This window comes from Phalacrocorax carbo, chromosome 3 (assembly GCF_963921805.1).
Source record: "Phalacrocorax carbo chromosome 3, bPhaCar2.1, whole genome shotgun sequence".
NCBI lineage: Eukaryota > Metazoa > Chordata > Aves > Suliformes > Phalacrocoracidae > Phalacrocorax > Phalacrocorax carbo.
Window position 1 is genome coordinate 127,310,930 of NC_087515.1, and position 22,011 is coordinate 127,332,940.

At 47.3% G+C, this 22,011-nt stretch overlaps 1 protein-coding gene across 5 annotated transcripts in view; it reads right to left on the reverse strand.

Moving 5' to 3' along the window:
* Positions 1-22,011, reverse strand: part of EXTL3 (exostosin like glycosyltransferase 3) — a 141,097-nt gene that overhangs the window by 8,896 nt on the left and 110,190 nt on the right. The gene's annotated exons all lie outside the window — the stretch shown is intronic.

The window sequence follows — 22,011 nt, forward strand, 5'->3', positions numbered from 1 at the left end:
TGTATCTGTAAATGGCTTTAGCAAACCCAAGTGCTCTTGCAGCTGCACCGGGAGGACCAGGAGAGGGGATGTGGCTCTAGATGGGGCGTCTGGGCCCTGCTCAGAGTTGCAAAGGGAAGAGCCCTTTGGCAAACCGATGCGATGACAAGACCAAAAACATTGCACAGGGCAGCAAACCAGACCTTGGTGGGGGCTGCTCAATGCCTCTAGCGGGACACAGGCATTTCACCTTTTTAACTAAAAAGCCGCTAGCCCCCATTTCCACCCCTTTTCTAATTAATCACCCAGTGCATCGTGGCATTTACAGGATCCATTTTTATTATGTGAGTGGTTAAATGCCTTAGGAAATTTTCTGCCTCCCACATGTGGCCGGCTCCTTTCCCAGTCAGCGCGTGGGCAGCCCACCCCGCACACCATCTCTCAACTGCTCCATGACAACTTCAGGATTGGCAGCGATTGCAAAAACCACCCGAGAGGAGATTTCATGGTTTCTGACACAGGCAAGGGCCCCTCCAGTAAATTCCAGCCTGGACCAGTTGGGAACAGGTCATCGCTCTCTCTCCAGCTCAACAACGTTATAAGATGGGTTTCTAAAAGCAACACCATTTCTTCTGATAAGTCTCATGACCACCAACTTCTTGCCCCCGTTGCTGATCCTGCCTTCTAGGAAGTTTGCCAAGTTATTAGACCCAGCACCGATACATAATTTAGCCTTCTGCTAAAAAGCACGTGCCACGCCGTGTCTCTGCCGTTACGATGGTGTTTCCTCAGAAAGGCTGACCTCGGTGAAGCCTGTGGGTGTCTTACCCCTTAGGATCAGCAGAAATTGGACTAAGTCCACAGCAAATTGAGATCATGCTTTCCAGGTGAGGTCCTGCCTTGCCAGTTGATGATGGATGGATGGATAAAGGACAGAAGAGTAAGAACCACCAGGCCGAGCAGCAGAAACCCCTCTCTGCCTCACCGATGCGCTGGGAAGTGGATACTGCTTTGAATTTATCAGACTCCTACTCACCACGGGTCTTCATCTCAGCTTCTCAGGAAAGATTCGGGTACCACATCTACAAACATCAACTCATTTCTGCTCCCCAAAGCTGAAAACGGCAGCACAGAGGTTTTGCCCACAGCTCTGTCCTGCATTTCGTGGTCAAGCCACTTTTAAAGCTCTTCTGCTGCCAGAGAGAGCCCCCTCAGCAACCGTACATTTTTGTGCCACTCATTTCCAAAGGGACTGTGCAAAAGGTCAAAGAGAACCCAGGGCCAGATCTGAGCTTTGGCTGCTCTTCAAAATGAAGAGAGAGGTGAAGCGGTTTAGCTCAGAGGTCCAATGACCCAGCAAAGCTGGGGATGTTTGTCACCGGAGCTTCGGAGTCAGGCCCACCCCCTTGCGTTGTAAAGATCTAGGCAGGATGCAAAACGTGGCACATTTCTGCAACGGGCACATTTCAGGTTACGCCATCAAGTCTGAAGCTTTGCAGGTCTAGAAGTGTCAGTTTTCAGCTTTTGCATTTCACAGAAAATAGGTGTGCTCGTGCCTTTCATCCGGGAGTATTTAAGATTTAAGCGCCCTGTAAATCGATAGATCCCAAGGAAAAACCCAGCAAGTGCATTGATTGACTTGTTCCCCCGTAACTTGCTGAACAACAACATGATGCAACTACTGTCAATTGAGAAAGTGAAGCGGATCCTACCTCAAATGACTGAAATCGGGGTCCCCAGAGGATAGAGACATCAGTGCACTGGCATTAAACTCTTCCCTAAAGAGAAGGCTGCTACAGAGGAGCAGGATGCCTCCAAGCCTTGATCAGCACATTCAATTCATCACATTAGCTCCGGCAAAAGTTAGAAGCAACTAAAAGCTATTGCCTTTGATGCCTTGTTCTCAAAGAAAGCATCCCAATTTACAGCACTTTCAGGATGCAGCTAACCGTCATCAGACAACTATTCAGTGGCTTTTGTAAATCCCCGCGCTTTTCCCTGGGCGATGACACCAAGGAAGCGCTCGGGGACCTGCGGGCAGCAATCTAGCGATCTGAGATGGGAACGATGGGGCCAAGATTCAAAATCTTCCTCCTGTCTATCTCCCTGAGACAGTTTAAATGTGGTGCCTCCCCAGGCAAGACCGGGTTTTGATCTTGAACTGCATACGCTGCATCCCGAGCTGCAGAAACGAGGGCATCGCGTTGTTAGACGGAAAAGACAACTCTGGAGAAAGATAACAGTGACATTTTGGGAAACTTTTCTGCTTTAATACAAGCAACTAATCTTGTAAAAAAGAGGTTAGCAGGAATGGAAAGGGTATTTGATTCAGAGACTTGAAACATTTTCCTCTCTTCTGAAGTTTTTACATTTCCACGGGCCTCTAAACCCACCAGACTTCTCAGGCATGAAATGGGCGTTATGGGCACAAACGTACGCAGACGCTTACTAGGCCAGGTGAAAAAAGATGGGTTATTATACCAGCAAAATACAAAACTAGTCTAATCCTCTCCCTCACATGGCATTAAGTGAGATTTAGCAATTTTTCATGACTTTGTCACACCCTTAAAATACAGCTGAATGACATCTTACTGTGCTGTGTCCTCAGCCGCAGGTATCTCAAAGCACTCTTCCAGCTACAACGGATTTATTTCTCTCCACCACATGTGGGGCTGGGGGGAAAAAGCCAGCAGACACTATGGTGACCACACATCTATATGTACAGACAAAAGGCATGTTATGCTGCCAAATTCAGGGATTTACAGGCCAGAGGAGCTCATCACGATAATCTTGTGTGACCCCCTTACATGGTGGACCGGGAGACTTGATGCAGCCACCCTTCCTCTGGAAGACTCTCATCACACAGCACCGTAAAATGGCTGTGAAATGACAACTCAGACCAAATTACAAATCCAGTTCAAACTTCATGGCACTGGATGGACTCTCAATGCTTTCTGGAGAACCAGAGGCGGATGGCTGGTGGGGTTGACAGCAGTAAGTTAAGCCAAAATGGACTTTCAAGTCACCTATATTATCCAGGTCACAGGGACCTCATCTCAGACCTGAGCCATCACCAGTAGAAGTATCTCTGCTGGGGAGGCATCCTGTCTCCATTTGATGACATCAAGAGTGAAGGAATCCACCTTTCCTCTGAGATATTCACTCTCAAACGTTAACAACTTGCTCCTCGTGAATTATCTGCCCTCAGCTCCCAGCTGCTGCTCCTTGGTGGGCCTCACCCGCCCCAGAAATGTACACAGGTGGTGTAACCAAGCCGCCTCTCTGTTCTGTTCTCAAGCAGATTGAGGTCTCAGTGTCTCCCCCAGGGCTGTTTCTCCTGCCCTTCCATCACTTTAATGACCGATTTAGCTACAATCTTGTTTCTCAACGGTCTTGAGCCAAGAGCTCTATCAAAACCCAACAAAAGATGTTCCCTCAGCAAAGCTGTAATGCTGTGCTCCGGCAAAACAGTCAGCAGTTACCCTGACCCAAGGAGGTTAAAAGAGTGAGTAGGACACAAAATCAGCCATCGAGCTACGAGAAAAACACAAATGCATTTACCAAAAAGCCACCTTCCCTTACAGCAAATGTTAAAGCTCCAAACACCTGCAAAGCCCAGCCCCTCCAGACTCAAAACTACCCCGGATTGTGTATTTCTGTCTTTATTTTGGTTATTTTGGGCTTTTCCTTGGGAATAATTTTTTTAAAAAACCACTTTGTCATCAGCTAAATGGCCCCCAGCTCAATATCATGAACCTCCTAAAGAGTCTGGAAACTTCTGAGACAAACTGCAAGACCTAAAACGCCCCCGAGCACCTGACACACCACATCAGAAGTTTCTGCTCTGTTCAGCAGATCAATTCAAGGTGATTCGGTTCCACAACATGGGGTGTTTTTTTTTGACTCAGGGAGCACAAAACCCCACAACCCTATGCAAGCCCATTTGCTCCTGGTGTTGTTCATAGCTACGTTGGCTAAATGGATCTTAAAAATGTTAGACAGAACTAAACCAGAGCATAAATCCAGAGTCTGCCCATCAATAATGCCACTAACCAATACTTTATAGTATGTTTTTATACACAAATACAAAAATACAGTAAAATCAGTATCTTCCAGCAGTCTCCTTGCTAGTGAGGCTTTATGCTTAAGCTCTACATTAAGTGTCACATATAATTCAATGTTGAAAACATGAAGAATATCTATGCCCTTGGAGAAGTTTTGGCAGTTCAACTTAGTGAACTGAATTGATTTCTGGGCCAAGAACAAACTCTGCAAGAAAGTGGGAACCTCATAGCTCATGTGAGGTCTTTACCAGAAAAAAAAACCCAGAAGGGTGCCCTTAGGGGGGCTGGATAATTTGGGGAGACAAAGAACAAGCTCTCGGGAAAAGGATCCATGTCCATCATTCCCAAATACGTGCCAATTCAGCCTAAATGGGCTAAGGAAAAATAGCACCACCGGCAGACTGGGGTGGGGACACCACGAGCTCCCTTTCACCATGCAGTTGAGAAGTACAGCACTGAAGATGCAGGAGCCAAATGCATCTGCCTCTTCTCCCTGGAGAGCTGACCTCGATCTACACTTCGAAAGAAAAAGCAGAGAGCTCCTGCCAGCGCAGTCCTGCAGGAAGGATGCAGATTTACAACACTGCCAATCCCTTTTCTTGGCACTGACTCTGAACATTTATTAATAAGATTCAGTGAAGCAAGCCTCCTGCTTTGCAGGGGAGCGCCCTAGCCAGAGGCTCCAGGGTTGTGCCCTTTTGCTCCCCGCTGTCACAAGGACTGATCCACTGGACCGGAGCAAAGCCCTCTGCAAAGCGCAGCTTAGCCTGATGGGGACAGCGCTGACCACAGGGGTAGGAACTTCCCAGGACCTCATCTGGAGCAAAGCTCCCAACGAGGACCCTGCTTTTCTACTCCGCATGGAGGAGCAGGTAGGAGTTCAGATCCTCTCCACGAAGAAAAGGGCTAAGGCATCTCCCAGATCACTGGTGAGCAGCCTGAACACTTGGACTTGGCTCCAGAGATGCCACCGTCACCGTCCCCACCCATCGAGGAAGGCAGATTTGCGCATTTGGGAGCTGATGATCTTCATCCCACCCACATCCTTGTTTCAAGTCGAGCGGGCTGCTTGCCATCCACCTTGAAGACGGCTTTTTCTTTCTGCAGAAAGCACACGGGAAGACAAGACTTCTGCAGCAGCTATCCCATGTGTCTGCTGGCTCGCAGCACATGCAGCTGCTCCCGTTGGCTAACGTAGTAAGGAATGCAATTAAAAATCAGCCAAATTAGGCTTAACTGAAGTTAGGGAGGGCTCTGTTAGCAGACTTCAGGAGATGGCCAACTCCAGCAGAGGGGAACAATGAGCAGGTATCAAGTATCCCTGAAACTATTCTGTAATCAGCCATTTACTTTCAACTCCTAGTTGGACAAATTTGGGCATCCTCTGATTAAGAAAGTTGTCCAGATCAGCCCTTAAGACCCACAGACAACCAGATATACCCGGGTCCCTTCCCTCTACGCATCAGCGTACGTGTGCTGAGTCAGAAGATTAGTTACAAGACTCTTTAGAAGTAGTTATGTGCATGTGCATATTCACGTATGCATAAGCAGGATAAATCACATCTTTTTTTACCACGGCTGACTCCATGACCTGCTCCCTCTGCAACTGAGGTGTTAGATCAGACTGGCACTTGCTCCTCTGCAAATACAACCAGAGATGCGGACGAGGAAGACAACAAGTCTGCCTGGCCCCATGAAACGGCAGCATCTTTGAAGCTGTGTATTATTTCAGGAGGGCAGCTGTCACAATGGGTTTGCATGGACCAGCTGGAAATCGAGCAAGTTTGGAATGTCAGACAGGGCTATGTAACCATCCCTGGTTACGGCATGGATTTTGGCATCGGCAGAGGCTCCACAGGGAAACTACACACCTGAGGTTCGCTGTCTCAAAGATGACTTTGATCATGATTTCTCTCGTGCTCCGTGTTATCCTTCCCCCATTTAACACATCAGGGAGCTGAAAAGTGAAGAGAGGCCAGTCCCAAGGTAGGCACCGCGTGTGCGCTTTGGCTGCGTGACGAGAAGCCAAGCTCTTTGCCAAGGCAGCTGTCAAGAAGCCACCAGCGGAGCTGTTGCCACTGCTACAGATGCCACCAAAAATCTCTGCAGGCCTCTACCCGTTCCTAGCTAGATAACATTTGTGTGAATCATGCGGTTCTGACCAAGACCACAGTCTTTTCCCCTCCGTTTTCTCAGTGTTTTACCACTACCTGCTCTTGGGCAAGCTGAGATGCTCCACAAAAGCTGGCAAGATCACCATGGCTCTCAGCCCAGGCCTCAAATCTATTTGACTGCCCTTCCCAAGGACAACTACAGTGGAGCTTTTTGAAGACTATCAATTGCCTCCTGAAAGTGCAGCATCAAACCCAGTGGCTCCGAGCCCCTGCCCTGCTCACGCAGAACTCTTTCCTCCTGCCAATCTCAACACCCACCATGAGAAAACCCTCCCCATTTGCAGAGGACAGAAATTCATCCAAGCCAGCATCCTGCTTTCCAAAGCCCAAACCACACTGATAAGCACAGATCCAAGCCTTGAGCTCAGCCAGCAATTCTTCATTTTATGAGAAACAGAAAAATCTGGCCTTACCCGATACAACATGATGCTCGTCCCGGCACGCCATGAAGCTGCGGGGTTGTGTGGGCAGGCAACAGGCAAAGATGGGATGCTAGCATGGCCTTTCCGCCATAACCAAGCCCCCGGGATTATGCTTTTCCTCCCCAATATCATGCTCTCATTCCCAGATCAGACCCAAAAACTCGAGGAAATGAGAGCAGCGTGACACGGGACTACAGGCTGTTTCTGAGAGTTCCTGATGAGCTGCAAATCCAGGGGAAATTGCATCCCTGCACTTTGACACATACATAAACATGGTGTTAAAGCTCCCTCCAGTAAGACCACCAGCACTGGCAGCTCTTAGCATTTTGTAAAGAAATGGATGTTCTTTTGATTATGAGCGTTTATAATTAATGTTTAAAAACCTTGGGATGCAAAGGCAAAATCACAGATGCAGAAAGCAGCTCTGTAAGGTGTAAAGCCAACAATCTGCCATTATCCCAGGGTTAATGCACTCAGATCCAGAAGATATTGATAAACAGGCATGGGTGTGACCACAGCTCCTAAACAAGCCCCGTTACCCTGGCCAAAGCCATCCTGGAGAGGGAGCTGGGCTGCTCGGATCTACCTGCATGCGAGTTGCAGCCATAAGGGGATGACTGATCTCCTGTGACTGGTCTCTCCCCACAGAACAGCCTTGCCGTGCCCAGCTGGCTCCCAGCTCCGCTCCAGCTAGTCTGGATGAGGCCCAGGCCACGCCGCGCTTGGCTCCGCATGGTGCCACACCAGCGTCTGCCGCAGCCGGACAAGGGAGAGGGCAGGCAGGAGAAAGGAGATGGCGCTTCTCCTCCAGTGCTCATTCCCAGACCTCTTCCACATCAGTTCTCACCTACCTCATACATATTCTCTGGCATCTGCTCTCTTGCTTGATTTGATGGCACCTGAACTGAAAATATCAGTCGCTTATTGGAATGTCCACCTGAAAACAGCTCTTCAGAAAGGCTCTTAGTGGGATGTTCCTTCAGTCATCTACTGCCCGATGACACGTCCCTGGTTCTTGTGGTGGCTTCCCCTGGCAATTCTTCACTTTCCTGTTTTCCGTTTAATCTTTGCTTGTAAAACTGGATTGGAAAGTTATCATTATCCCCTTTCTCATGCATTAATTATTCTGCTGCTCCTTCCCCAGCTCTTCCTCCTAACCTTGAAACAGTTTGTGCCCTGAACCAGCCTAGCTCCACTGCAGACTTCTGTGCTTTGCTACCTCCAATTTAAGGCATTTTCAAAATTTGAATGAAAAGGATTTATTGACTGTTTTAAGACTCATCTCCAGAGGTATGAAGAGTTTCACTGAAAGGCTATTTAGCTACAAAGCTATCCAAAGGCAGCATATACTGCATATAAATTGGCAAAACAGATGCATTTTTAAAATACGCGTAATTAAATAATGCAACATAAACCCAAGCATAAATCATCCCCCACTGAGAACAAAACCACACCGGCAGATACTACTGGAAATCCTTTTTTTAAACCGATACTGTGTCCATGCACATAATATGTACAAACGCTTGGGCTCTCTTTAAACTACTCGACTGCTATCAGTGGGTTGCTCATCTCTGAGATGAGAATACAGCTTGTGATACGAATAAAACTGATTATTTATTCATTTTCATATGGGTGCAGCTGTCGCATCTTTCTAGAGAACCTAAAGGAGAAGAATGCTTATTTTAACGTTAAAGGGATCTAGATACTCACTTATTTTTATTCTCTCTGTGTGTTCCTGCTAGTGGCTGTGCAATTAAAGGTGCACATTGAGTTGGTTGTCTGATTAGATTTATTTTACAATTATTTGTAATTATTTGGCTCCAAAGAACGTCCCTGGGATAACATGCTGTCACTTGCAGTTGAGGCTTTCAAATACCTCATCTCCCGTTGCTTCGTCTCACTCCTTTCTCAACTTCCTGAAACTCCACTCTGTGCTTTACACGAAAGCTCGCAGGGGAAAACTGCCGAGCGCGCGGGGAGAGAAAAGCTCAGGACCCAACTTCCATTAGCACGTCTGGGATCACAAGCCTGATTTTCAAGTGGCTGTTTGCTGTGAAACCAGAGAAAGCCATGTGAGGAGGGAAGATCTCACGCTTAGGGTTTTGATACTGATAACCCCCATTTTGGGTTTGGTGGGGGGGTTTGTTGCAATTAAATTGGCGTTATCCAAAGGTGCCATGTTCCCACAGGTGATTGAATTGGTGGCTCTTTATCGATGCTCTTTCAAGCTGCAGCTAGACGAACGTCACAAACCTGCTTTCACCTGGCAAATCCTGTCTTGGTATCCAAGACTTGAAAATTCAGATTAAGTTTTCCACCCAGCCTAGAAGCAGTCCCAGAGCACAGAGCCGAAATACGCTGGGGAGACGATGGGCGGCAGCAGGAGTGCCTGTGGCAAGAGCACGCACAGATTTAATGCAAGCAGGGGCATCCGTACACAATTATTTGTCTTACAAAGCAGGGCAAATAAACTGGAAACATCCATATGCTGTACCACCTGCTTCTGCTGCAATTTCAAAGCGGCGGTGTTGAAGGGGCCTGCAGCATGACCCTTAGCAGACGCTGATTCTGCTGTGAGGTTTTGCGCTTGTCCTGCTCTCCACGGCTCCTGCAGGGACCCTTTGCAAGAGGCCATGTGTGCCATCGCATCCAGCTTTCTGCAGGGACGACAGTGACCCAGCCACCAAGACTTCTCTGGCGACAGCATTGAAACGCTCATCCTAACAACAGAAATATGTTCTCAGAAAAACTGTTTTCTCAGCCTTCATTTTACCCTTTCCATCTACAAGTTCTTGCTTGTGGCACTCTATCTCAGCTCTGAACTTCGTCCTCTGTGCCTCTTGTTCCTCTCCAAATATCCCTCAGCTGCTAGAGTGGTAGTTTTAATAGCAAAAAGGTTGTTGGATAAAACAGCTTGCTCTTCTAAAACTTGGGGTAATGATATAACGCGCTGTTGAAACTACTGGCATGCTCCAAGCCGATGTGGCTGCATTTTAACAAACTGGTGCCATCTCTCCTAATCTCACAGGGCAGCTGTTAGGTTGACAAACATTTGCTACCAACTCAAAGACCTTTGGATGGAAATAACGCGTTAGAGGATTTTCAAAGGTCAGTCCTATATTACAGGAATATTGCCCTTTCCGATTCTAAGTCATGAAAACGAACAGATTTCACCCAACGCCTGACAGCGCAGCATCAATTAAGTGGTGATACAACAGGGTTGGATACATAATGCTGAGACCCGGAGGAGGAGCTCTCAGGAGCTCGGGGCTGGAGAAGCACAGCTCTGTATCATTTAATACAAGAAAAAAACGGTAGGCTTAGGTCAGCCTCCCTGTTTCCCGCCTCCAATAAATTTTATTTGCGCTATAAAATTCAGTTCAAGGGGAAGCTAATATGACCTCATCTCTACAGCATCCCTTCTCCAGCTTCATGTCTCCGTCCAACCCGGGCACCTGAGCTCTTCCCGGACAAGATCCAGCAGGATGCTCAGGGAGAGGTGAGACCCGATGAAATGGGGACACCTGCCTTGCATTTTCTGTACCAAAGGCATGCCATTTTTAACCAGCCCTCGCAAGTGAAAAAGAGAGCACACAAAGAGACAGAAAGAGGGCAGGAACGTCGTTTAGCTCTTTTCACAAGGTGGAGTATTAGTGCCTGGAGCTCAGGGATGGGGGATTCAAACTGCTTGTGGGTAGCAAAAACTTTCCAGAGCTGGGCTGGTAGATACCAACAGCTCAGGAATAGATGTGCGTAGTGCCAGTGAGCCTGGGATACCACACTTCTGCGCCAGTTTTAAGACAACTCCAACTCCTGGGGTTCAGCAGGAGTTTGGTTCTGCCAGCAGAGGAGCTGCAGATCCTCACAGCGTCCTGGCCCACTCCCGGAGGCTGGCAGAGCCTGGAGAGCACATCAGGCTAGCTTCATCTGGATCTGTTTTGGGTGTCGCAGGGAATCTGGTGCTGCACCACACAGGGCAGAGATGCACGAGGTTGGAGTGATATCTGCAGCCAGGACTGCTGCATGCCGCTTGGGCTAATTTGTTTTCAGAGCAGCTTGTGAAATTCAGAGCAACAGAGTGAAAACAGGCCAGGAAAGAGCCCACGGCCAGGCCTATCCAATTTCTGTACTTGAACTGAACCACAGAAATGCCATGTAATATAGCCTGTACAGATGAAGAAGAAAAACCCGACCAGCTCACAGAGGAACCAACTGGGAAAGACCGACCTTATTTTGGCAAAAATATTCAATGACGCTGCCTCACTTTCCCACCTGTGCTCTGCAGCTGGAGCGCTCACCGCAGGAGTGTCGGGAGGTACAATCTCAGTATGTTGGCCTCCTTGGAAGAGCCACACAAGAGCGCGGAACAGCCATAAGAGAGCCTAAGAAAGATGCACAAACTGCAACTCCCTCAACTTATTTAAGAAAAAACAAACAAGCGAACCCCCAAAACTTCTAAAGTATTGAAGCTCAGATCTCTCTCAGCCCTTGACTCTTGAGAAGACTCTGCTAATTCACGCAGTTCTAATTTCATTGGAAAAGACACATTGCTAGTCCCCTGGTCCACGCTGATAAGTCTGGCAGCAAATGGACCGAGAGCTCAGCGATGGATCTGAGAGGGGCTGTCACATCTCATCTGCAAGACAGAGAGCATGTAAAAGTCAGCAAGGTGATTTAGGAACACCCTTGAGGTATCCTCTTCTTGCCAAGCCATCAGCTGCCGTGCAATACCAGGTCATCAGCATCAAAAGGGAAGGAAACGCAGCACCATCCATCTTAGAGATACAGAAATGCACAACGGAGAGTCAGAGCATCTCTGGTGGAAGAAGAAAGTGCTGGAAACCCAAGGGATGTGGTCCCAGGGGATTACTGGAAATATCTTCTTTCTGTTCACTGAGGCAGAGCTTACCTTTCCACACTTTGCTCTTTGGCCGACAGCCCGGCTGCTTTAATTAACAGAGACTTTCGTAGTGCAAATCCTCAGTATTGTTGTGCAATTACTTCTTCAGTGGGTTCTTTCTCCTTCTACTCAGTATCTGTCAGGCAGGATTTCCACTACAGCAGTAAAACAAAACGCCCAGCAGAGCAGATGCAATTATTTTGAAATTTGTTAAAATTGGTACGACTCCCTGTTTGGAATACTTTACATCTAACGATGCTCGGTGATGTTGTTCAGCATTTAAAAGCTGCTGTGTCCCCTCCTAGAAGAGCTTTAGTACAGGCATTCGTATCTGGGGGCTGAAGGCATCAAAATGAACATTATATCTCAACTAACCGAGGGAGGAAGTGGGGTCAGACTATTAACTTACTGAGCAGCTACTAAAAAAGTTGGTATATAAACTTGGTATATAAGCAGAGCCAAGAAGCCATCAAGTTTGCAGGTAGGTTATTTTTTTGATGGCTGAAGGACAGAGGATTTATTATTGCTTATGTGGCTGGGAGCAGCAACCGTAAAGAGCACTCAGGCACGCAAACCCTCTTTTGGCGTCCAGGTTTATTCCAGACTGGATGCTTTCCGGGGACCTCCAAGATGAGAAGACCAAGATCTCACCACAGAAGTTCTGATGGGTCTGGATGAAATGAAGACAGCTTTCTGCCAGTGTGTCTGTCCTCAAATCCATTGTCTAGGGATGAGAGCTCTTTTATGTAATGTTAGAAGAGAAGAACTAGGAACCCCACACCACGATTCCCTAATCAGCCTTTGGTCTCTCATTTTAATCTGGGATGAGTACAGCTCATGGAGAAAAGCAATTTCCAACAGCTCAAATATCAGCAAATAGGGGCAGTATATTATTACCCTGAACATGGTCAAATAAAGGGGAAAGGCAGTTTCACCAAACACACAATCTCCCCTCAGCAAGCAATAAATGCCTTCTCACGCGACACGGCCGAGCCAGTGGATGACAAACCAGGACAGAAGCCCCACATGGGTTTCTGCAGATTCTCCCTTTGCTCATAGGCTTCAACTGCTGGATCCCAACTGCCAGATCCTACGTCACCTGGTCCATGGCCCGCACCAGCCCACCGTCTGCTTCCACCAGAAGAGCAGAAGGCAGCAGCAAGAGGAGGACCATCCCCATGCTCTCCAAGCCATGGGCTTGGCGATGGGCAACATCATGTTCTTCAAAGCCAGGCTTGCCCTGAGACTTTTACTACTTAGTGATCTATTTAAACTCTTCCCACTAGTCAACTAAAAATTAAAATAAAATCAAGGGGGGAACAAACACTTCCACCAAGAGGTAGTTAATACATTACTGACAAACACACGGTCGGGATGAATACAGCCTACCACAACCACCTCCCACAATCCACAGTACCGGTTGGCAATTAAGGGCCAGCATGTGTTAGAAATTACAGAGTTCACATAAATGAATTGTAATTAAAAACAATTCCTTCCCTAAATTTCTGATAAAATTCAACCTCATTATTACCAGGGTTTTGAAACCAATTTGCTTTGTCACCTGCATTCAGAGCAAGAGAAAAATGAGCCTTATTGCAAAGAATTATCTAGCTTACAGCTGTTATATTCCCCAGAAAAGTGCTTTTCTTGCTCTCTGTTAGCTCTCTTCTTTCACAGTAAAAGATGGAGCTGTTCCTTACTGTAGAGATAAGGCAGATTTCCACCAGCCGGGGCTCCAGGCAGCTCGGGAGATCAAAGTGACGATTAGTCCCTTCACATCGAAGTTGCAAAAACTGAACCTCCCTGCCCAGAATGCTTTAAACATTCAATGTCGAGAACAAAACCCATTTCCCTTTCCTACACGAACCTCAAGAAAATTTAGAGTTCAATTCAGATAAGCATTCAGAAACCTGGAGACTTTGCTAAACTATTTTGATCTGAAAGTGTTATCTGTGAAGTCTAAGAACAGCTTCACCAGAATTACCATCTTTTTGCTGTCAGTAAATCTGGGAATAGGTGAAAACAGCTTTCTACAGCATTTCTGCGAGCTTATAAGGAGACATATGAGTGCACACTTTAGTGATGATGGCTTTCTGTTCTCTGTGCTTCAGTTTCCCTCTGGCTTATTAGCAAGATGCCCTTAGCTCGTTGCTTATGGTCTTTGTGCCAATTTCAGGAGAAGGGAAATATTCCTAACCTTTCTTCACAGGGTAACACTGATTTTCATTAATCAATGCAAGGCTTTAAATGGATGGAAGTGACTTAAAACTACTGCTTTTTCTCGAGTAAAGTTCTCTAAATTGGCATCCCCTCACTGCCATCATGAAGAAAAAAACCATTCCATCCTTTCTGGGTACTTATAGTGAACCAGGACTGAATCCAGGCATACAGCAGTCAAGACAACGGGAAAACAAACTGCAGCCCTTGGTTCTGAATCCAGCTACTCCATCACTTTTCTGCTTACTGATGAGCCCCCTCCTCGAGAAGCACAGGAAGGAGCCAGGCGCTGCTTTTTGGAGAGAGGAGCACTCTGTGCACACAGCGCGGCAGGGAGATCCATCATGCCTTATCGCTAACTACAGAGTTTGATTTCAAGAAAGTTGAAGAAAAAGCATCCATCAGTTAGATAAGAGAGAGCAGTATCTGCTTCCTCGCCAGATACAGGCAGGCACCGTGGGGAAAAGGGGTAAGAGACTGTCCAGGAGGTGAATAATATTGTGGCTGCTGTGCTGCACCGTCGCCAGCCCACCGGCGAACTGGGGAATAAGTCACCATCTTCTATTTGAAAGCTGCAATATCTTTGCTGATCGATCTCACAGAGCTTGGGGAGGCACCTGTGAGCTACACCAGACACGTAATAACAAGCAGAGTGATTAAAACCTCTCTCTTGCTTCTCATCTCTTTCTCTAACCTTGTATCCAAGAGTTATCTTCCTCTTTCTAACCTTCTCATGCCCTTCACAGGTGTCTCCTTGTTGTCCTGATGCCCCACGAGGTCCCTCCTATTCCAGCAAACTTTAACAGCACAGATTTCCTTTTGTCCCATCTACTGAATACCAACAAGCCAAAGCCAAATTCATGACCTTGGTGACTAGAGCTCGCTCCTTCTCTCCTGTGCCTGGGGGCCATCCATTTCTCGTGGTACCGCATCACAAGATGGTACTGCTGGCAACAGATGGGGTACATCTGCCTTAAAGAGGGAAAAGTGTTCCTCCCCATGCTTGAGAAATCTGGGGACATTAAATATTCTGTTGTTATTTAAACAGGCACATGCAGGCCACCATGCAAACCCTAGCAGGAGCAGGAATCCAGTCCTAGGAAAACAATGTAGTATTTTGCTGCTGCACTGACTCCTGTGCCATGTTCTATCGTGCTGCTTTTGTTCCCTGGCGGTCATGACAGAGTCTGCTCCGGAGTGGAGAGTGTTTTAGAGATGCACAGACAGCTTTCGTGTTGATGGTTAAAGGCTTCAATACAGGGGGGTTGGTACCCATGATATTTTCAAGCTTTTATGCCTGAGAAAACCCATCTAATTATGTACACTGTAGTGTACAAGGACGCTTCCCCACCTTGCTTCTTCTTTCCAGTGCCCCGAAGTAACACCTTCCTTCTGGTCACCGACCCCATTAACTACATCCTAAGCCAAGGGAATTCAGAGAGCTGAGGCTACAGTAACATTTTGTCTATGGAAAAGCTTTTACAAAGCAGCATATGGCAAGCCAGAGAATTAAGCACTGGTTTTAGGCCATAGCAGTGGAGTATTGCAAGGGTGTTTGAGTTAATATTCAGAGCGCAAATCCCTAAGAAGTCAGCAGTGCTTGTTACATTATCAGCGTACATTCATGCATCGCTGCACCTTTACTTAGGCCCTGCAGTGCCAGGCGTCTGGATTTGAGCATCGCAGGTAAACTAAGCAGCAAATTTGCTCCTTCCTCTTCTGCTACACAACGGTAAAAATGTATATTGAGACAGAAAAACTCCCAAGGGTTTGAGAACTAATCCGCCTCTCCAGCAGCACCCTGCTCTGCAGGCAGCAGGTGGTGCTACGTACCCGACAGCAGCACACAGACGTTTTCATGTAACATCGCCCTGCCTTATAAAATTGCTCCCATTGAGAAATCGAACTTGTAAACCTGTGATACACCGCCGGTAAAGCTGGTGCACTGGTTGGGGCCCATTTAACCCACGGATGGTGCAAATCTCTTGTGTAAAGTGACTCAGTGCTAAGAACCAAGGTGATTTTCTCAGCTGATTTTCTTTGTCACAGAAAGCATAGCCTGAATTGTTCCTTCTGGAAGCAAACCTCTAGCTCCCCACTCCCATATACAAACCAGGACCTGAAAGTTAAGTTGGATTCCTCCTGATTTTGCACACAAGAGTTGCAAGCTAGGGTAAGGTAGGGAAAAGCAGTAAGTGCCCAGTGTAAAGCCCTGACTCACGGCGGAGCTTCAGCAGGTGAGTCCACCCAGCAAAGCACAAGTCATGCCACCAGGGAAGGGTTAGGCGCGCGTTTAAGTACCTGATCGAATCAGGACCTGAGCTGGTATTTATGCAAAGCTCCCAGGAAGCAAAAAAAAAAAAAAATCGATTTAAATGGTGGTGTGATCACTATGGAGAGTTTTATTTTCTTGGTTAACTCACGGCTTGAGGACCTGGCCCTGGATCACACACACCACTCCAGTTCAGCTCAAGTTACTGGTGACTGTGCGAGCTGTTAGCTTGCAAGTTTGGCTCTGCCCTTACCAGAAAACCAAACATGATGTTGAAGGATGAGCAGAGAAGCTCGTGGTGCCACCATGGCAAGCTACACACTGATGTTACAGTCTGACCAGGTTCTGTTCCTCCTCTTAGCCAGAAACATCACTGCGGGACCCCATCATGCTCCTTAAAATGGACATACCAAAGCGCCTTCAAATATTTCTGGTAGAAAGGATGTGCAAACGTAAGGCATCCATCCTTCCCATGGCGAGCTCAGCACAGTGCGGTTCTATGGATGCTGCCCAAGCAGAAGGGAAAGTCATGACGGCATTTCCCCCGTCTGCTCCTGATTAACAAGTGGCATGTCAAGGGACTCCGCAGCCAGCCAAACAGGTCTGCAGATGCAGCAATGCTTCCGGATTAGAAATTTTCCAAAGATTATTCCTTTTTAAACAAGCAGCTAAATTGAATGAGCTTTCTCAGCCGGCCACCAAGCCAGCAGAAAAGGACGTTACGCCACTGGAACTGGCTGCAGAGATCAAAGCCAGCTACTTATTCTGTAACAAAGCTGAAGGAAAGGATTAGTCACTGCCGAAAGCCACAGGAGCTGGCATTGGCAGTGAACCCAGCTAAATTGCTCAGAAATGCCTACAAGCACACACCACCTAACCCCGGAGGAAGAGGAGAAAGCAAACTGCTGCAGGGCTTTTCCAGCCAGGGCTCTGCCAATGAAGGACCCGCACACACGCAGAAAAGAAAGAGGAGTTGGAAGTTCAGGCTGTAATTTCTTAGAACATGAGCACAGGTTGTGAAAATATTGGCTCGGGCTGAATAAGGTTTAGCCCCAAATGTGGGAAGCCCTTTTGCAGCTCAGCTGGGCTCATACGCAACACTCCATGCATGACACGGGCAGCCCATGCAAAGCCCTTGGGCTTCCACAATAACCCAGCCAAAAGCCAGTCGTTACTGGGAAAGCAGGAGGGATGTTACACTGGCTCAAAACAAAGTACAACGACGGCACAACTGGATAGTCCTGATCCAGCACACCTCCCCCAGCACCACAAAACCTCAGTTATCAGCTAACGGGGATAAATCTCACTCTTCCTCTGCCTCCAACACATGCGGCTCAAACAGCTCAGGTCTCAGATGGCACTACATCGTTTGAGAAGTTTGCAGGCGGGTCGCTGAGCAGCCAGCAACGATTCCGATGGTGCCACCACCCCGCAGCCCACGCATCCAAAGCGATGGGTTTGAGACCAGTGAAGCAGGCAGCCACTCTGAGCTGCGCGCGAAGGGCTCAGGACAGGAGAAAAAATAAGACAAGGTTTCAGAAATAAAGGCAACGTTGTTTGGAAATCACTGCTCCAGGTTCAAACACCCCTGTAAGGGGCGAAGCATTTGTCCACGTGAAGCTGTCTGTCTTCCACAAACCTTTTTCTCATGTTGCGTGGAGCTCTGTGGCCTTTGGCAAGCAGAGGTCGCTGCACTGGCAACACAGTACTAAGCCCTCATAGCTCAAAAGCAGCTGCTCCTCTCTCTGGCTGGGAAAAACTTTACTTAAAATGAGATGCTTTCTCCTTATGCTACTAAGGACAGAGGGAAAAAAGTGTTAAAAATAAATCTTTGTCCAGCTTAAGAGACAGACTGAGCCGATGATGCTGGAGTCAGATGGCAGACGATACATAAAAATGGGCCAAGAATTTTTTTTAACTTGAGATTATAACGAAATCTAGGGTCTTCCTGAGCTCAGCCTTCCCTTTTCCAGTCTACTCCCATCTCCAGAGCATGACACACAGGCTGAGAAATGTGGGCAGGAGAGGAGGTAAGGGGAGGCTGCTGCGCGCACTGTTTGCTTCCCTGGCTTGGACTGTGACTCCTGGAGGGCTTTAAGGAAGTTTCTGAAAGGGAAACGGCTAATTTAATTGCTGCATTAGAGGATCTGTGGCTGTTTAGAGTGCAAGCTGCTCCACAGCTTAATCACCTCGCTGCTCGGGGCTTTGTGCTTTCCCCACTGAACCAAGGGCTTATGCAGCACTGGCAGCCTTGTGAAATACATATTAAATGTATTAAAACAAACTCTTCAGGTTACTCTGGCTGTTCAAGCTCAACTCATTCTTTTAGGTTTTTAGGATTAAAACCAGAGCAGAAACTGGCAAAATGATTCCTGTCCCACTGCCCCAATCCATGCCCTGCTCAGAGCCGCATGGAAGCCGGATGGTGAACCAGCTCTGGAGGATTTGAGAAGCTGCTAAAACCACATCCAGGGTTTATTAAGCATCTGGGCTTGCATCTATACTGCAAGTTTGCCTATGAATTGCAAGTGCCCTGCAGCAGCCAGAAAGCAGCAGCACATCGATGCCGAGCACACCACAAAGCACGGCAGGATCTGCATCTTCTTGGGTGCATCTTATTACCATTTGCGTGGGCTGGATGTGTGGTTGCCTGAGTGTTTTGTTTCATTTGTTTCCCTTCACTTTTATTCATGCGGATGAAAATGCTGTCAAGGAATTGCAAAGCAAAGAGTGAGGTTTCTCCTGTCAGCGCCTGTACGCTGTTTAGAAATCCCGAGCACAGAGATGCTGAAAGGGGAAGCTGGGAGTCTCTATCCGAAGATCAAGCCAGATATTCTCCTTAATGCCTCCTTCTTTGTTCTGCCACTGAAAATCTTTCCAAGATTAACGTGCGTGCAGGGGCAGTGCGGGAGCAGCAGCCAAGTATCTCCACCTCCCTCAAACCCTAGTGCAGTCTTTCCACCTGTTCGGACCAGAGACTTAATCCAAATTCCTTTCCCCTTTCCTTCGCCATAAGCATGGAAACAGCAGCAGCGCTTGCTGGGGAGGTGCGGGCAGCACCATGCCGGGGGCTTCAGCAGCCGCAACAACGCTGAGTACAGGAGGGCTCTCACCCTTGCTACAAGGGAGCGGAGCTCAACGGCTGGCAGGGATCGGTGGTCTGGGCAGTTTTTTAATTCCCTGAGTATATTGTGACTTTGCCAGATGCCACAGACATCTTGAAGGACCAATCGTGAAGGATGCATCAAAACTGTGTAAGTGCTGCAGTGAAGGTGCTCAGGCGTTAAGCCGTGGTTGCAAGGTTCTTCTGTCTGAGGAAGTTCTCCTAATGCATGGCCACAGATACAAACACCTGCAGACAAGTTTTTAAGCTTGCACAGACAAGACTTCTCACTTACAACCTTTGGTTTTTGCTGTGATACTATTTAACAGCTCAGCTCCGGCACAAAGGCGCTTTAAATTAGAGGGTAATCTACCGACATCTCTTCCAGGGGCAACCTTGAATGACTACACACGCAACTTTACATTAAATTATATTTGCATTTAGTCACTTCAGGCTCGGTACAGGGCCAGAATATTTCATCAGAGACTCCTGTGCAGCTAAGGAATCTTACTGATTTTTTAGTAAATTATGCCATCACAAGAAATCTATAGCTAAGTAAAAGTTTTTTAAAAATCAAATATATTCTGTAGCCCTGTTTATCTCATTATCCATGAAGGAGTCAAAGATCCAACACAGCTTCAAGCTTTGCTCTTCATTAACTCCCAGCCTGCCAGGGGAAAAAAAAAAACCAACAGAACTTGCTTTGGAAGACCAAATCACAACCAAGCAGAACAGTTTGCAAACGAAATTTCAATGAACTGATCAATGAACTAACTACCCATGCAGTAAGGCTACAGGAGGAAGCCCAATTCTCCTTTGGGTATTCTGCTAACACAAAGCTGCACAGCTAAAGCATAGTCCAAGTCCCACCAAGACGCACCCGGTGGGACTCAGGACTACGTTATGCTTCCGAGGGCTCTTTCAGCCCAGAACATGCTACACACGTTGCTTTGCCTGCGATTTACCTCAATAACCCTCTGGCTTCGGGTGCTTTGATCATGGATCATGCTGACGCACACGTGCTGCTGTTGCACTGCTCCTCGCAGTCAGATGGTGCCTGGACCCCTTCAGTCGCATGGGGGGGCACCCAAATCCACCCCCGCCTGCTTCTCTTCCCCCCAAGTTTCCTCTGCGTAGCTCTGTGCTTTGGGACCTGAATGCAGGGCAATTCCTTACACCCCAGTGTTACTGGGAATTTATTTGTTACAAAGAGTTACAGCACTGCTTCAAGATCTGAGAGAACTCAGTATTCCCCATCAAAAGTCACTTTCTTCCCCCATAAGGAAATCAGATTCACAGCTCTGCAGTTTCTTTTGACGTCAGCAGTCGTAAGGGCTTGCATTTCTTGCCAACCCCACGTATCCACCTGGCTCTTCCCCTGACTAGCACACCCCACATCTCAGCCACCGAGGCTCAAATGGAGCTTCACCTTGACTCCCTAAGTTCTTGTTGCTCTTCTCCGCAGCAGGTCTTAGGATCTGTCGCTGTTTGATGAAGCCCAGGTGAGTTTCTGTATCGTTACTGCACTGAACCATCCATAGAGATGAACACTACAGACTCCCAAGGTGATTTAAACACCCTGTCTGAATATGGACTGGGCAACTTGCACTTTGGAGGGGAGGGTCGCCTGGAAGCTCCAAAGGTTTAAGCCTCCTGTAAGAGATCCCAAGAGACTTGGGCTCTTTGGGAATGAGAAAAATGGAAAGAAAGCATACCTATTATCAGACCAACACGCTCCTTCAGAAAGGACCCCAGCAGAAGCTCGCTGTGCTCCAACCGTTCCCGGGCACTTGGCCATGAGGACGGTGCTACCACCCAACATCCCCAAAGAGGCACAAGACAATTTCCTCCTCTTGAGCAGAGCAGTACTGACCGTCCTCCATAGCATACAAACCCCAGCGTGTGGCTCGAAGCCGACACGCAGCAACTTGCGTGTGTGTCAAAGTCCCCCAAAAAGCCAGCGGGCCTCCAACACAATAGACGTGCAGATGAGAGCAGAGTAAAAAAAGAAGCATTAACGTCCATCAACAGAAACGTACTTTTCTCCCACAAATAACACCCATTAGCAACTCCAAGGAGAACAATCCCCACTCTTCAACTCTGAAGGAGTACACAGTTTTTCAGCAGACACAATGCGAAGATTTTGCAGAATTCAGGCATTCAACAGGACTAATGTGAAAGATTATTTTGCAATTATCAAAGCAATTTTCTCTCCTCATTGTCCCTGGACCATAAGGGTTTTTAAATGTGAGCAGAAGGATTTATTCATCACAATAATAATAAAACAAAATATTAAATCAATGAATCTCTGTGCATGAAGCATAAAGCTCACACTGCTATTAAGCTCAGTAGTGTCCTGTCACATAAAACACATGCAGTTTGCGTACTTAAGTACCATCTCCCTCTTTTATTTTTCCCTTTCCTAATTTGTATGGCATTATCCTTCCATTTGTCCTCTAAACACGACCGGATTCAGACAGCACAGTGTTGCTCCTTGTTAGTGGCTCTATGCCCGTGCTCTCTTTACAAGGGCACATGGAGATTCGTATTTAATATTGATTGTTAATAATGGCCAGCGCAGAAAGTTGGGATGACAGAAAAGTCCTAAAATTAATATATACATACAAAATTAATAATTTAGGGAGAATTAACTCCTTCCAAGCAACACTGCCAATATGCAAGTGAGTAGCTGGGCATGAAAATGAATGTTGGTCTTTGAAGGTGTCACTTCTTCAGTTTGGCCAGGGGATGCGGGGGAAATCAACCCAAACCTAAGCAAAACTCAGTTATAACCTTTGGAGCATGGAAGCTTTTATAGTCATGTTGGCCTTGGCTTCTATTTCCTTCTCTGCCATCCCTTGTAAAATAAAGTGATAAATT